The sequence below is a fragment of the Symphalangus syndactylus genome, chromosome 13 (assembly GCF_028878055.3).
Source record: "Symphalangus syndactylus isolate Jambi chromosome 13, NHGRI_mSymSyn1-v2.1_pri, whole genome shotgun sequence".
NCBI lineage: Eukaryota > Metazoa > Chordata > Mammalia > Primates > Hylobatidae > Symphalangus > Symphalangus syndactylus.
In genome coordinates this window covers 76,252,026-76,265,815 of record NC_072435.2, presented here as the reverse complement: position 1 = coordinate 76,265,815, position 13,790 = coordinate 76,252,026, and the positions used below count along the sequence as shown (strand labels likewise).

Genomic DNA, 13,790 nt, shown 5'->3' with positions numbered 1-13,790 from the left:
CTAAATGAATTCTTAAGTAGGTATTTCAGACCAAGAGGATAAAGAAGTGCAATAGCAATCTATCTCATTCTGAAAATAACACATTTATAATCCCTTCAATGCAATAAGGTAATGCCTTCCTGAGAATATCTCATCTGATGGAGATAATGATGTTACTAAGTTTCAGGAAGATATCTTAATTTAGTTTATTTTAAATTTTAAAATGAATTTGGATTTTGTATATCTAGGAAAATGAATGAATGACTCATGGTTTCCATAGAGATAAAAGAAAAATTCCTCAAAATCACCAATAAGCCTATGAACAAATATAATTATATATGCTTGCCATAGAATGTACTCAGACATAAAAAATAAGTCACAATTTTAAATAACTATTTTGTCAAAATAGACTTCTTTCCCAAAAATCTTAAATTGTGAGGTAAGCATTCAACAGTGATTTTAAACACATACATGTCATCAAAAGCTTACTAATTTAATTTGAATGTTTATTTCACTAAAATATTCAATAACGTATGTAATCTGACGGACATTTTCTTTCAGAACTCTCTTCGGAAGGTGAAGACACAAAGCAAAGTCGTTTTTTTATTCCTCTTTAAAGAATGATTTTTTGCATTTAAAAAACATGAAAATCTACAGTTCACAGAAGGTTGTTTCATTTTTCTTTTTGCTATCAATTCCCTCAGGATTTGTGTAAATTCTTTCCAAATTTAGTAATGGAATGTCTCGGAAAGTAAAAATTTGGAAAGGCAATATTAATATTGATAAAAGAGATGAAAATAAAAACAAACATAGATATGGAAAATTTGAAGGTGAGCATAAGAAAAGAATAAGTAGGTGAGAAGTAAAATCAGAGTAGTAGTAAAATGCAGATGTTCTTTAATTTACATAAATGTTAATTTTCTGAATTAAGAAAGAAGTAAAAAAATAGTATAGTAATTTCAAGCCTCAAATTTAAAGACGTCAACCTGGAGTTGATGAAAGGTTAGATAGTAGTACCCTTGACATATAATTATACTATAACTCAGCTCTAAATCACATTGAAAGACGAAGATTCATAAAGAATTGGAAAGCTGCACATTTGAAGTCTCAAGTTCTTTCATTACATGGAAAAAACATCTATAGTCATTGAGAAGAGTGAATCCCAAAGGGCTAGAGAACTACTAAAAAAGAAAAATGACTTGTCAGATGATAATTAAAATTACCTGCAGGTTTAGTATTGTTGGTGTACTACAATCCCAAGCATGCCACAGAGACAGCTGGTAAAACACCTCTTTCCTTACAATATCTATTTTTCCATCAGATTACTTGTAATATTTTCCGTGGAACTATTTTTCAACTTTATATTGAAAATGAATAGATGAATGACATTATCTTTATTTTTTTTAATGACTTGAAAGTCAATTTTATGAAATATATTTCTTCAGTAAACCAAAGAGACAGGGGAAGAAAAAATTCAGATGTGGGATATAAATAATAAGGGAAGAAAACCTAACAAGTATTGAGATGAAGGAAAACTGAAAGGAAAAAACATAAATGCTGCAATTTTATCTCCACTTTTTCTCCTGATAGATGTTGAATACAACAATTAATCTGGCACTAACCTCTACCCACACTTCCCATTGACTCAGTGGGAGCTCTTCACAAAGCTACAATTATGAGCTGCTCATAACACAAAATTGTTAACCTGCTCATTTACCATCTCTCTTATTCCCTAAATATTTTATCTCATTTATTAATGTGAAAGTTCCTCTGACATCAAATGTAGACACTCTGTTTCAATAATTATATCATGTGCATACATCCTACATGATAATGGTAGATAAATCCCATGTATATGTTTAAAATTTGTCTTACACACGTCTTTGTCTTATATGTCCAGTAGTCTGAATCAAAATGCCAGTCATTATGTACTAAAACATTATGATGCTAAAAATCTATGGGGCAATGTAATCCACATAAAGACCTGAGATAAGGGGGAATAACTTCTTCCCATGTGATAATATTCTGTCATTTCTATAGGCTACATGATATTTACATTTTCTTTAGGCTTTGTCTCTTATTGTAAAATTGGGATTAACGGTAATTATAACAGAACTGACATAAATCATTCAGTGTACGCACCACCATTTAAATCTCCATAGCCATTCTCTCTCTTCATCTAGTTCATTGTTCTCAAAACATTTCAACTAAATGAATATATCATCATTATTTCAGAACTCATCTTGAAATGAATAGGTATCCTTAATAATTCCCCCAAAGCTTCCCGGAATGAACCTCTCATCACTGATGTAGTACCAATATGTTTTTTATATTCTATTCAGTCAAAATCTCTCTCGCTTTTTTTATTATTTCACTGTTGTTCTTTATTTACAAGTCTGTTAATACTTAAGCCATCTTGATACTTAATTATTACCATGTTTTTATACTACCTGGGATCAGATAAGCTACTATAATTAGAGGGTATTCACAAAAGAATACAGTTATTTGGGAGTATATAAAGGGACACTTTAGGAAAGTGTGGGATGTTAAGAAAACGTGGGTCTTCAGAATTTTACACTTAGGCCACTGCATACTTTGCTTTGTATACCATTGATTTTTCTACAGTCAGACTTATAAACCTTCAAAAAAGTAATATGTTTTTTTCATTTCAGCCACAGCAAACACTGAAGAAAATGGTATGGAGGGCCATCCAGCCAATGAGTCAAGCTGTAGTGTGGTGTGAAGGCCTGTCTCTATGACCTGAGAATGAAACTCTTCTCTTCATATTAACATAGAATATCATTAGTTCATGTGGATAATTTTGATGTTCTGTAATTATACCTTTTTAAAATTCATCATCATTTTCCTATAATAAGTTTTAGTACACTAGCAAGAAGGACATCCTATCACCTTCCTGCTCAAAAAGCTTTAGACCAAATGAATCTTAAACTCCTTAAGGTAACTCTCAGAGCCATCTATGGTATCTTTCTTTTCCCTTTTCTACCAGCTTCTTTCTACTTTTCACAGGTTTCCACCTTCCTTCATGTCTCCCATGTTCCAGACAAGTAGACTGTTTCAGTAATAAAACACATACCATCATTTCCTGATTGTACATTTAGACATTCTGAATTTATCCATTCATTCAAGTCAGAAGTCTAGGAGGCACTTTTTAATATTGTGTCTCCTTTACCACTTGCATACAATCTTACCGAAGGCCATGGGTGTTATCCTTCAAGCATTTCTGGGATCCATCCACTTCATTGAATTTCAATTCCATCTTTGTAGTCCAAACCACTGTACTTTCTTACCTGGACTGCTGAATAGCCTTTGTAATGGTCACTTCTAATTTATACCTGCTCCCTGCACCCTGATCACTCTTCACATTGCATTCAGATATTAAAGAAAATACAAATCTCTTTATTTCACTTACTCTGCTGTTTAAGACTACTCCCATAACTTCCCATTTCTCTTGGGATGAAATCCAAAATCCCTCATGTGGCTTTCAAGACCTGTTATTTTTACCTTAGCTTGGCAGACTCTGGTTCTGTTTCCTTAAGCCACATTGAACTTTCTCTCTGCTTTTTGAAAGGGCCAAGTGCTTTCATGCCTAAGGTACCCCATAGGGTACCCGATCTTGGAATGGTCTCTACAACCCTCACCTTTGCTTGGTTAACATCTACTACCCATTCTTCACATTATACCATAAGTGTTACTGCTCTGGAGATATCCTTTCTGAATCCCAGATTGGTTTATGTACCAGTTATAGGCTTTCTCATTGCACGATGTACTTTCCTCAATTCCATTTATATTATTGAGGAATAATTTCTACAAATACCAATAATTCCAGTCGGGTATTTGTGGTTTTGAAAACTGCTCAATGTTTAGTGCTTAGCACAGCATGTGGCACTTAGTATCAACTAGACATGAAATTATAGAATAAATGAACCAATTTCTCTCTCTCTCTCTCTCTTTCTCCTGAAGCAAATGTCTTTCATAACCACTCCAACATTTTTTCCTAAGCTTTAAAAAAGCACCAGTAAGATTTCTGGAGTCTTTAGAAGATGGTGCAGGAAGTAAGGAGTGTTGGAGGAAAGAAAGGAAGCAGCTCATGATGGTGGTCACTGTCCACCATGATTTCCTAAATATACATACCCACCCATTCTGCTCCTGGGAGGCCTTCACTTTTCTCCAAAGACAATAAAAACAAGCATTGTAGCTGCTACTGATTTATGTAAGGCATAACGTTTTCAGTTCGGTTATTGTTCTACATCCATCTTTTTTGTATTTTCTCTTTATTACATGATTATTTGTGATGATGTATGCCAGCAACTTATTTGCAGAATTCCCAACTGACTTCAGTATAGAAGTTCAAGAATGAATATTTACGAATGCACATACATATACACACACACCCCTAAAGGAGAAAACAAAAAGAAATTAAAATTAAAATACTATTAGTCTTTGGAGACAGAAATTTACCATGATGGTTCCTATAGAACTACAGATTTGACGATGATTGTAGTTGCAGTATAGAAGATTTTCATGATGGTTCCTATATAACTAGAAACTCGACACTGATTGTAGTTGTAATAAAGATAAGGCCAGTAGAGAGCACTATATGCACTAGCTTTTAAAATAGTCTTTGCATTACTAACTAATAAAATTTAATGAAAGAATAGTATTTATTGTTTTAAGTTGTACTTAGCTTTTTAATTCAGTTAATGAATCAACATGTCATGTTATTTGAAAATGAAAGTACTTAAACATCTCTTTGTGTTTTCATTGTGTTCCTATACTATTTCATTTAATGGAAATAAAATGTTCCATAAAACAAATATCTAAAAGTGGCTCTATCGTACAGCATAGTGACTACAGTTAGAAATCTATGTATTCTTGACATTAGAGAGTGGATGTAAAGTGTTCTCATCACTATAATAATAATATGATGAGTTAATACATATGTTAATTAGCTAGACATGTCATTCCATGATGTATGTACTTAAAATCATGTTGTACATGATAAATACATACAATTTTTTTTTTTAGACGGAGTCTCGCTCTGTCATCACCAGGCTGGAGTGCAGTGGCACGATCTCGGCTCACTGCAACCTCCGACTCCCCTGTTCAAGCTATTCTCCTGCCTCAGCCTCCTGAGTAGCTGGGACTACAGGCGTGCACCACCAGGCCCAGCTAATTTTTGTATTTTTAGTAGAGACGGGGTTTCACCACGTTGACCAGGATGATCTGTATCTCCTTACCTTGTGATCTGCCTGCCTCGGCCTCCCAAAATGCTGGGATTACAGGCGTGAGTCACTGCAAAAAGTGGTACTTTTAGGCTTTTAATTTTTATCTTCCTTCAGACATATATACCATGTGTTTCTTAGTAGAAAATTATTGTCATGATCTCTTGACTTACTGAAGTCAGCTGGATAGTGCATGATACCACATATTTCAAATGGAAAAATAGTCATCAGTCTATGGTGAGTAGTTTTTGCTTTTAATCACTTTAGGTTTTATAAATTCAATTAAATATGACATTTTTATAGATAAGTGGTAACAAATGGCATATGATAGAATGCATGCAATGAAGCAGGAATAAATCCATCGCAGGTATTATAATCTGGAAGCACAAAATTGAAAATGGCCACATTAGCACTGGATTATTCAAAGTGACAAGGCCATAATTGAGTGGAATTCATGTTTATAAAGATGCTATAAACAAGACTGATTTTCATTCATAGCCCTGTTTGAGGTAGCAAAAGCCTAGAAACCACCGGAGAGTACACCTATGACAGACTATTTTAATGAAATTTTATGAAGTAGTTAAGAAGAATTATGTAGATCTATATGTATTGATATGAAAATATCACTAAAATAAAATAAAGATGCAAAATATAGTGCACAGGAGAATTCTACTTAGAATTTTAAAAAGATATGTGCACATATAACATAAATTATATATATTTCATATAATATATGGTATTAAATATACCAAAAAAAATCCTTCTTAACATTGATGACTTGTGATTGAGTGGGTTTCTGCAATACCTTTTGAATTGTTTGACATGTGCATTGTCTTATGTTTAAAATTCCAAAACAAAAACTCTTGCTAAGGAAAGAATATATAAGATATATAAAACAGCTAATAGTTTGTTTGCTTATCTTACCTTGATAAAGATGGCAGAGATTTGCTTGCTGTCTCCACTTTTTTTTTTTTTTTTTTTTGTAGGGAATTGTTATTTCTTTAAAAATGGTAAAATTTATCGGTGACATTTGGGCATGGTGCATTCTTTTTTGGAAGGTTATTAATTGTTGATTAAATTTCTTTAATAAATATAGGCCTATTCAGATATTCTATTCTTTATGTGTGAGTTTTGGTATTAATAGTTTGTGTCTTTCAAAGAATTGGTCCATTTCTACCAAGTTATCAAATTTGTGAGCATAGAGTTGTTCATACATATTTAAAAGTATATATATATATATTTTTTTTTTTTGCTGTCTCCACTTTTTGGGGATTTCTTTGATTTGGGGTCTAAATAAAAATATTTATTCAGGTTGGTTTACCACAATTAATCTATGCAATATTCTGGGTGACAGGAGCCTTGAGATACTAATATAGAGTTAAAACCATCTTCAATTGCCTCATTTTCTCCCATTCTGGTTAAATCCCTAAAAGACTACAATAAAGTCACAACTGGATTTATTATGTGAGTAAATGCTTTAAGCAATAAGCAAAATTAAGAAACCTTTAGAAGAGGAAACTTCTCAGAGATACTGCATTTCAAGAAGTGGATCTGCTTTATGTAATGGCATGGACTCAGGAATGGCATAAGGAGATTACAGGGTCAGAAAGGCCCACCTGAGGGGCAAGAGTGTTAAGAGTTCCTCCAGGACCAGAAAAGCCAGGAAACCACAGAAGCTGAGAGTAAGGAACTCAGTTTTAGAGGAGCATAATTTGATCCTCCTAATTAGTTTTGAGAAAAGGGCACTCTATGTTTTAGGCTGGGCCCAGAAAGATGATATTTAAATATAAGCTAACTAAAATTATAGCAATTTTTGCTCCAAATTAGAGCATTGGAGGATAAAAACTAGAAAGAGTTTAGAATTCTCTACTGAATGTGCTGTCCATGCTAATTATGCATTTCGCTCTTAAACTTGCTAATTACTGACATGTATGTTTCCCAGCACACTTAGAGTAAATTCTGTTACTAGCCCCAATTACTGTTCAGTATAAGAATGTGAAGAATTTGAAGATGGCCTGTTCATCTGTTTCTTCCTAATATCTTTAATTAATTCCATACTACCAAAATTAGAGATAAATTTTGCTGGTGGAAGGAATAAGTTAAGCTATATTTAAAGGGATAGAAGTCAGATATTGAGGTGCTCCTCAAGAGAAAGCCATTTTAACCATGTTTTAAATAAAGCTAGAGTCCCAAACAAGTCCCAGCTATCATTAATGTTCTTTCCAAGTATCAGGTGACAGTGTTGTCCCTTCACCATGGTAAGATTCCCCAGCCACATTGAGACTCTATTATATTCATTTTGTCCCTCATCTTTCTTTAGTTTTCTATGAAATTCCTTAGATTCCTTTTATTTTATAAAAATAAAAATAAAAATAAAATAAAACACATACAGGAATGCAAAAAAAAAAGAAGAAGAAGTTCCTGGTCTACTTAGCAATCCTCTGATTCAAAGTTGCAAAGAGTAGCTCTCTCTGCTCAAAGGTAAAACATTCTCCTATCTACCTGCAAGAAAGTAAATATTTCTAAGTTTCTTCTGGAAGTCAACATAAATGGCCTCCAGAAAGTCATCACAATCCACACTTACCTTTTTTATTTCTGCATCCCTTTAACACATGTATAGTATCATTTATTATTGATATATCATTTTGTAATTAATTTTATGCTTTTATTTTCCAATTATTTTGTAAACTCCATAAAAATATGAATGTCTCCTACTTCTAACTCCATCCCTGGTCCTGTGTCCTAGTCAGTACATACACATCAAGTGCAGTGCAGATTTGTTATTTTAAAAAATGTTCTATTAAGTACAATGTGACTTTTTCCCTGACCACTCTAAAGTAGCCTCTTTCCCTGCTGTATATTTCATCACAACATCCTATTTTATTTTCATCATATACTTTGTGGTATGCTGGTAAATGTTTAACAAGTGGCTTTCTAGAGGGAGAAAAAAAAATTGGAATAGAGTATTTACCAATCCCAGTGGTTTAAATACTGCCACCACGGTCAATCAAAAGATACCAATGTGATATAACTGAAAGTGATGTTGAGACAAAATGCACATTATTGGGTCTCTCATACAGTGTGAATAGGCTTCAACACATCAATGTTCATGATAATCAACATCTAAGATTATCTGATTGATTGACTAATTTGTATTTTATCTGTCTGTCTTCGTCAAAACTAAGTTCCAGGCACAGAATAGTGTCTAGCATATTGCAGGTGCTTAATTTGTTGGACAAAAGCATAACTTTTTACTCTATGTTAAATATATTTAAAATGTTTAGATGACAATGGTAATAAACATGTTTTTTAAATTGTTGAAGTTTGTGAGTTCTAATAGTTTAGAAATATTTCCTGAGCAAATGTGAGAAGAGACTGTTTTACTTTTAAAAATTAGTTCGTTTAATATTTCTTGTATTTCTAGACATTCCTGAGAGACGTAAATATGAGTTTGGGATGCGTAAAGAAAAAGAAAAAACTAAGCTTTGAATTTAAATTTCATTATTAAAAGATCAGTCATAACTTCTAACTGTGAAAACAGAGAAGTGTTATTTCTTTTGGAGAAAATAAAAAATAATAATAATTAGAATTTACTTTTTTTTTTTTTTTTGAGACAGTTTTGCTTTTTTTTGCCCAGACTGGAGTGCAGTGGTGTGATCTCAGATCACCTCAACCTCTGCCTCCTGGGTTCAAGCCATTCTCCTGCCTCAGCCTCCCGAGGAGCTGGGATTACAGGCATGCGCCACCATGCCGGGCTAATTTTGTATTTTTAGAAGAGACGGGGTTACTCCATGTTGGTTAGGCTGGTCTCGAACTCCCGACCTCAGGTAATCCACCCGCCTTGGCCTCCCAAAGTGCTGGGGTTACAGGCATGAGCCACCGTGCTCGCTCTTAGAATTTACTTTTAATATTTTAATTGCATCCTAAATTTTTTAACATCTAACTCTGAATTAATAACTCTTCATTCTGAAGTTAGTAATTTTTAATGCAGATGCTATGATACAAATATCTTTCTTAGCATAGATTGTATTCATACATTTTATTGTATGGTTGGCACAAAGAAATTAATGAAAGGTTCATTGTATTTCTGTTCATTAATTATATTACCTTCCACCACCTAACTCTCAATAGCTCTATTTAGGCTTGTTTTTTTTTTTTAATTATACTCCAAAGTGAACTGCCGATTTTACCCAAATACACAGTGTGCCTGCTCCCTCATCCCTGGCTTTTCTCTCCTGTTCCCTATAAGGCCCTTCTCCCTATCCCTGTCTTTTGTAATTCTGACATTATTCTAGATCTAGTTCAGTCATCAGTTTATTCATTCTTTGCACAATACTTAGTCACTAATTGCTCTCTTTCTTGTTTGTTTATTGACTTTCTCTTCTTTATAGAATACAAGCCAAGTGAGAACAGGAACTTTTTCTTGTTCACTGCAATACCCCAGTGCCTAGTACAGTGCTTGGCATATAGTCAGTATATTAAGTGTTTGTTGAATGAACAGACAAATAAGTAGTTATCAAAAAAAAAGATAAAATAAATATAGTAAGATATTCTATGATGGTTTTAAAAAATAAACATTTAAATTTCAAAGTATTGGTTGGCACTTCATCTTAATCTAGTGCTATTTTGACAAAGCTGTATGAATTAAGAAAGATAACATGTTATCTTGAATCAGTCAAAAACAATTTCTAACACCCAGGCTGAAAGAACTCCAGTTTGAAGGTGCTATTTTCTCATATGAAACTGTGCTCATTATACTTCATTCATAATCTAACTAAACACATTTCCTTGGTATGCTAATGCTCTATGCAAACCTTCTCTAGATTTTGTCATATAATTTTAAAAAATTCAATTAAGTGAAACCGACCTTAACATAGCTTTGAATGATTTTGCTAAGAATACATTTTATATATCAAATAGGCAGTTGTTTGAATATTAACCTATGTGTATATAGAATGGAACCAGTATCATAGTTCTTTTGTCCTTTGACCTAACTTCCCTTCATCCATTCCTCTCTTTGAGTATGTCTCAAGCCAACACACACACAAAATAAGAGAGAAAAGACGTGTGTGTGTGTATATATATAATAGATCATATATATGTATTAAATATATTTCACATGTATTAAATATATTTATTAATATTATATTAAAATATATTTATAATATATATTTATATCTCTTAAGATATATATCTTAATAGATATATATTTATATATCTCTTAAAAGATATATATTTATATATCTCTTAAAAGATTTTATATACATATATATACTTATCTGGAACTCTGAAATAAAAGGCTGAAATCACTAAATCTTCAACAACATAGAATAAAGTGTGATAGGCCAGGCATGGTGGCTCATGCCTGTAATCCCAGCACTTTGGGAGGCTGAGGCAGACGGATCACTTGAGGTCAGGAGTTCGAGGCCAGCCTGACCACAATGGTGAAGCCCCGCCACCATGAAAAACACAAAAATTAGCTAGGCGTGGTGGCAGGCGCCTGTAGGCCCAACTATTTGGGAGGCTGAGTCAGGAGAATTGCTTGAACCCCAGGGGCGAAGTTTGCAGTGAGCAGAAATTGCACCACTCCACTGCAGCCTGTGCGACAAAGTAAGACTCCATCTCAAAAGAAAAAAAGAACAGAGTGTAATATTTCTTAGTAGAAAGCACAGGAGATTGTGAAGCCAGGTGCTACTATTCTTAAGCAAGTTGTGTAACCTCTGTGAGCTTCAGTTTACTTATCTTCAAAGTGGCATAAAAATACCTACTTTGTAGGCTGGAAAGAAAGGGAAAGAGAGACCAACCTAGCACCAAGTCTGGCACATATAAGTGCTCAATAAGTATTTATTGAATTAGTTAATTCCATGAAAATATAGTTACCATTGAACTAAATTTCTACATATCATTTAATGAAAGAGTGTAGTGATTTTGTAACCAAATAGCCAAGATAAAAGCATAATTACAAATATTTTAACACTTCTCAGGTAAATACACAGCAAAGCAACTGGCATGTGACTAGATCAAGTATATCCCTGCATGTCTCAAAAAGAAATTCACAAATATTATTGGAGAGATATTATTTATTCATAAAAACAAATTCTAATGGATAATTAATTATTATTAATTTTCTACACCTGTGTAGATATAAGCTAAAGGGAATGAACTTTCCACTACTAAAAATAGTAACGGATGAATTTATGGTGATTTATGCTTCCTTTTAATTTCTCTTTTAATCTTGATTTAAAAACAACAACAACCCAACAGAGTCAACACAGAGAAAGAATGACAGAGCAAATTTCAAATAGGAAGCTCGAGACATAAGTCCAGAAATATGCTATGAAACGTTTAGTCCTGAGGATGCATCAGGAAACAAAAAGACAAAGAAAACTACCTTCACTGACACCACAATCAGGGATGTGTGTTGGAATGGCTACAATTTATGACTTTTGGGCTGATGAATGAAGCTGCTTAAATACATATTCCCTAATAAAGGATGTTGTAAAATAACTACATTAGAAGTCAAGGGATTTGTATGTTCTTTTATCCTCTGTTACTGAGTGAGGTTTAATAATTTTCTGCAAAACTTAGAACACACTCTGGTATCATTGCGCTCATCTCAACTTCTTTCTGTTGCTTAATTCAGGGCATGTGAGTAACGGTAAAAAACCAAAGCTGTTTTTGCAACCTCTGGCCTCCAAGAGCACTTCCTTTTAATAGTGCTTAGAGTACTTACTGCACAGAAGCTTATGGTTTGCTCACTGTCTCCCAAGCAAGACTGGGCAGAGAGGGGGCCATCTCATTAATCTTTGCATGGTTACACCTAGCACAGAGCTTACCACATGGTTCTAGGGGATGTATGCTTGTATAAATAAATTTGTATATTCTTTACTGTTTTCAAAGCACAGTCACATGTATGAGTCCATTAGACCCTCACAAAACTCAGCGAGATTGCAAGGTAGAATTAGTTTCCTCATATGACAGATCTCTGTGACATTGAATGATATTATTTCCATTGTATGACAGAGAAGGAAACAGGATCAGTGAGAGATTGTGTGACTTCCGAAGAGCACATAAGTAAGACTCAAATGTCGAGATCAGCATTCTTTCTTAAATACTAAATAAAAATAAGCATATCGAACTACTATTTTAGGTTTGTTTTTAGGGTCTGTTAAGTCTATATATGGCCAATCATCTTTGGCTTTCCCACATTGGTGAAATGTTGCTTTTTAAAATTCAATTGTAGACTATAAAATGAAAAAGACCTTCAGAAATCCTATCTGTAATCAGAAGAAAATGGCATCAATTATATGCAAATATTTTGCTATAAAACTGTATCTGCCTTTTAGAGTTTATTGCTAGCCCAAACAATTCAGCTCTGTCACAGGAAACAAGATGGAGGCAGCTTTGTCATTTCCAATCCTGCACCCACAGTCACCCCTATTCAGCTTATAGAAGGTTTCTTTATGTTTCTTGATTTCGTAGTCAGGAAATGAATCCCTACTATGACAAGATAGTGAAAGTAGCCTTTTTATTGGGGCGAAGAGGTCACAGTCAGTATTTGAAGGCTCTTGTAATTTAATCCTGATCAACTGACTCTAAAGTCAAGTTTTTAATAAAACCATCTCCCACTAGATTACAGGCTACAGGAAGTCAGATACTAAATTGAACTCCTAAATCAAGGCGTGGCACAAGGCAATGTAACTCTTCTATCTCAATTCCTGGCATATATGTTAATCAATCAATAAGTGGCATCTCTGAACGACTGGTTAGAAATCAACAAGAAAAGTGCTAGGTACATATTTTTCAAACTTAGTGATAGACAACCAAAATCAGTTTGGACATTAAGAGCAAAGTTTTTGTTGTTGGGTGGGTGGGGCGGAGTGGGGCATGTTTACAATATTTGGTATGTAAAAACTTCGAAGAAAAATCTGAACACTCTACTTGTTTCTGAGCTACATTTACTGAATTGATAATGTATTAACAGTGGCTTGAAAAAGAAAAAAAAAAAACTTAGTGATAGAAACTTACCTACATGTTTTTTATTTTGAAGCACTTTTAAGAGGTTTGCCTCTTTTTTTTTTCAGGCAATATACTCAGGTCCTAAATGAACATCTACTGATGGAACGCTGGCCTTTAGTCAGTTATCTTTATATGCCGTTATAGGTCAACATTCCGAAAAACTTCAACAGAAATTAACTGCAAATGTAATTACATCCCAAACATTTCTGACAATGGAAGCATTTTCTCTCTAAAGGGGATGGGATTATTGGATTGGCAATTCCTCTTAATCTGAGAAAACTCATCTCCCACTCCCTTCCCCATATCCCCTTTCCATCCTCTCTCTTCCCCTGATACACACACGCACACACGTATATTCTGACCATTTTATTAGAGTGGAAAGTTGAAAGGAAGCAGCCCGCCAGCTACACCCACCCAGCGCTCCTGGGGGTGGAATAGCAAAGTTCTAGGGCAGAGCCTTCCCTCCCAGGGCCCGGCGATGCAGTCGCTCTCGGATACCTGCTCAGCTCCGCACCGCAACTGAAGATCTGCCGCCGCGGAACAGTTGCG

At 34.1% G+C, this 13,790-nt stretch overlaps 1 protein-coding gene across 6 annotated transcripts in view; it reads right to left on the bottom strand.

Annotated features, from left to right (window-relative positions):
- The window catches only part of ACSS3 (acyl-CoA synthetase short chain family member 3), a 515,807-nt gene that overhangs the window by 343,467 nt on the left and 158,550 nt on the right, over positions 1-13,790 (bottom strand). The window lies entirely within an intron of this gene.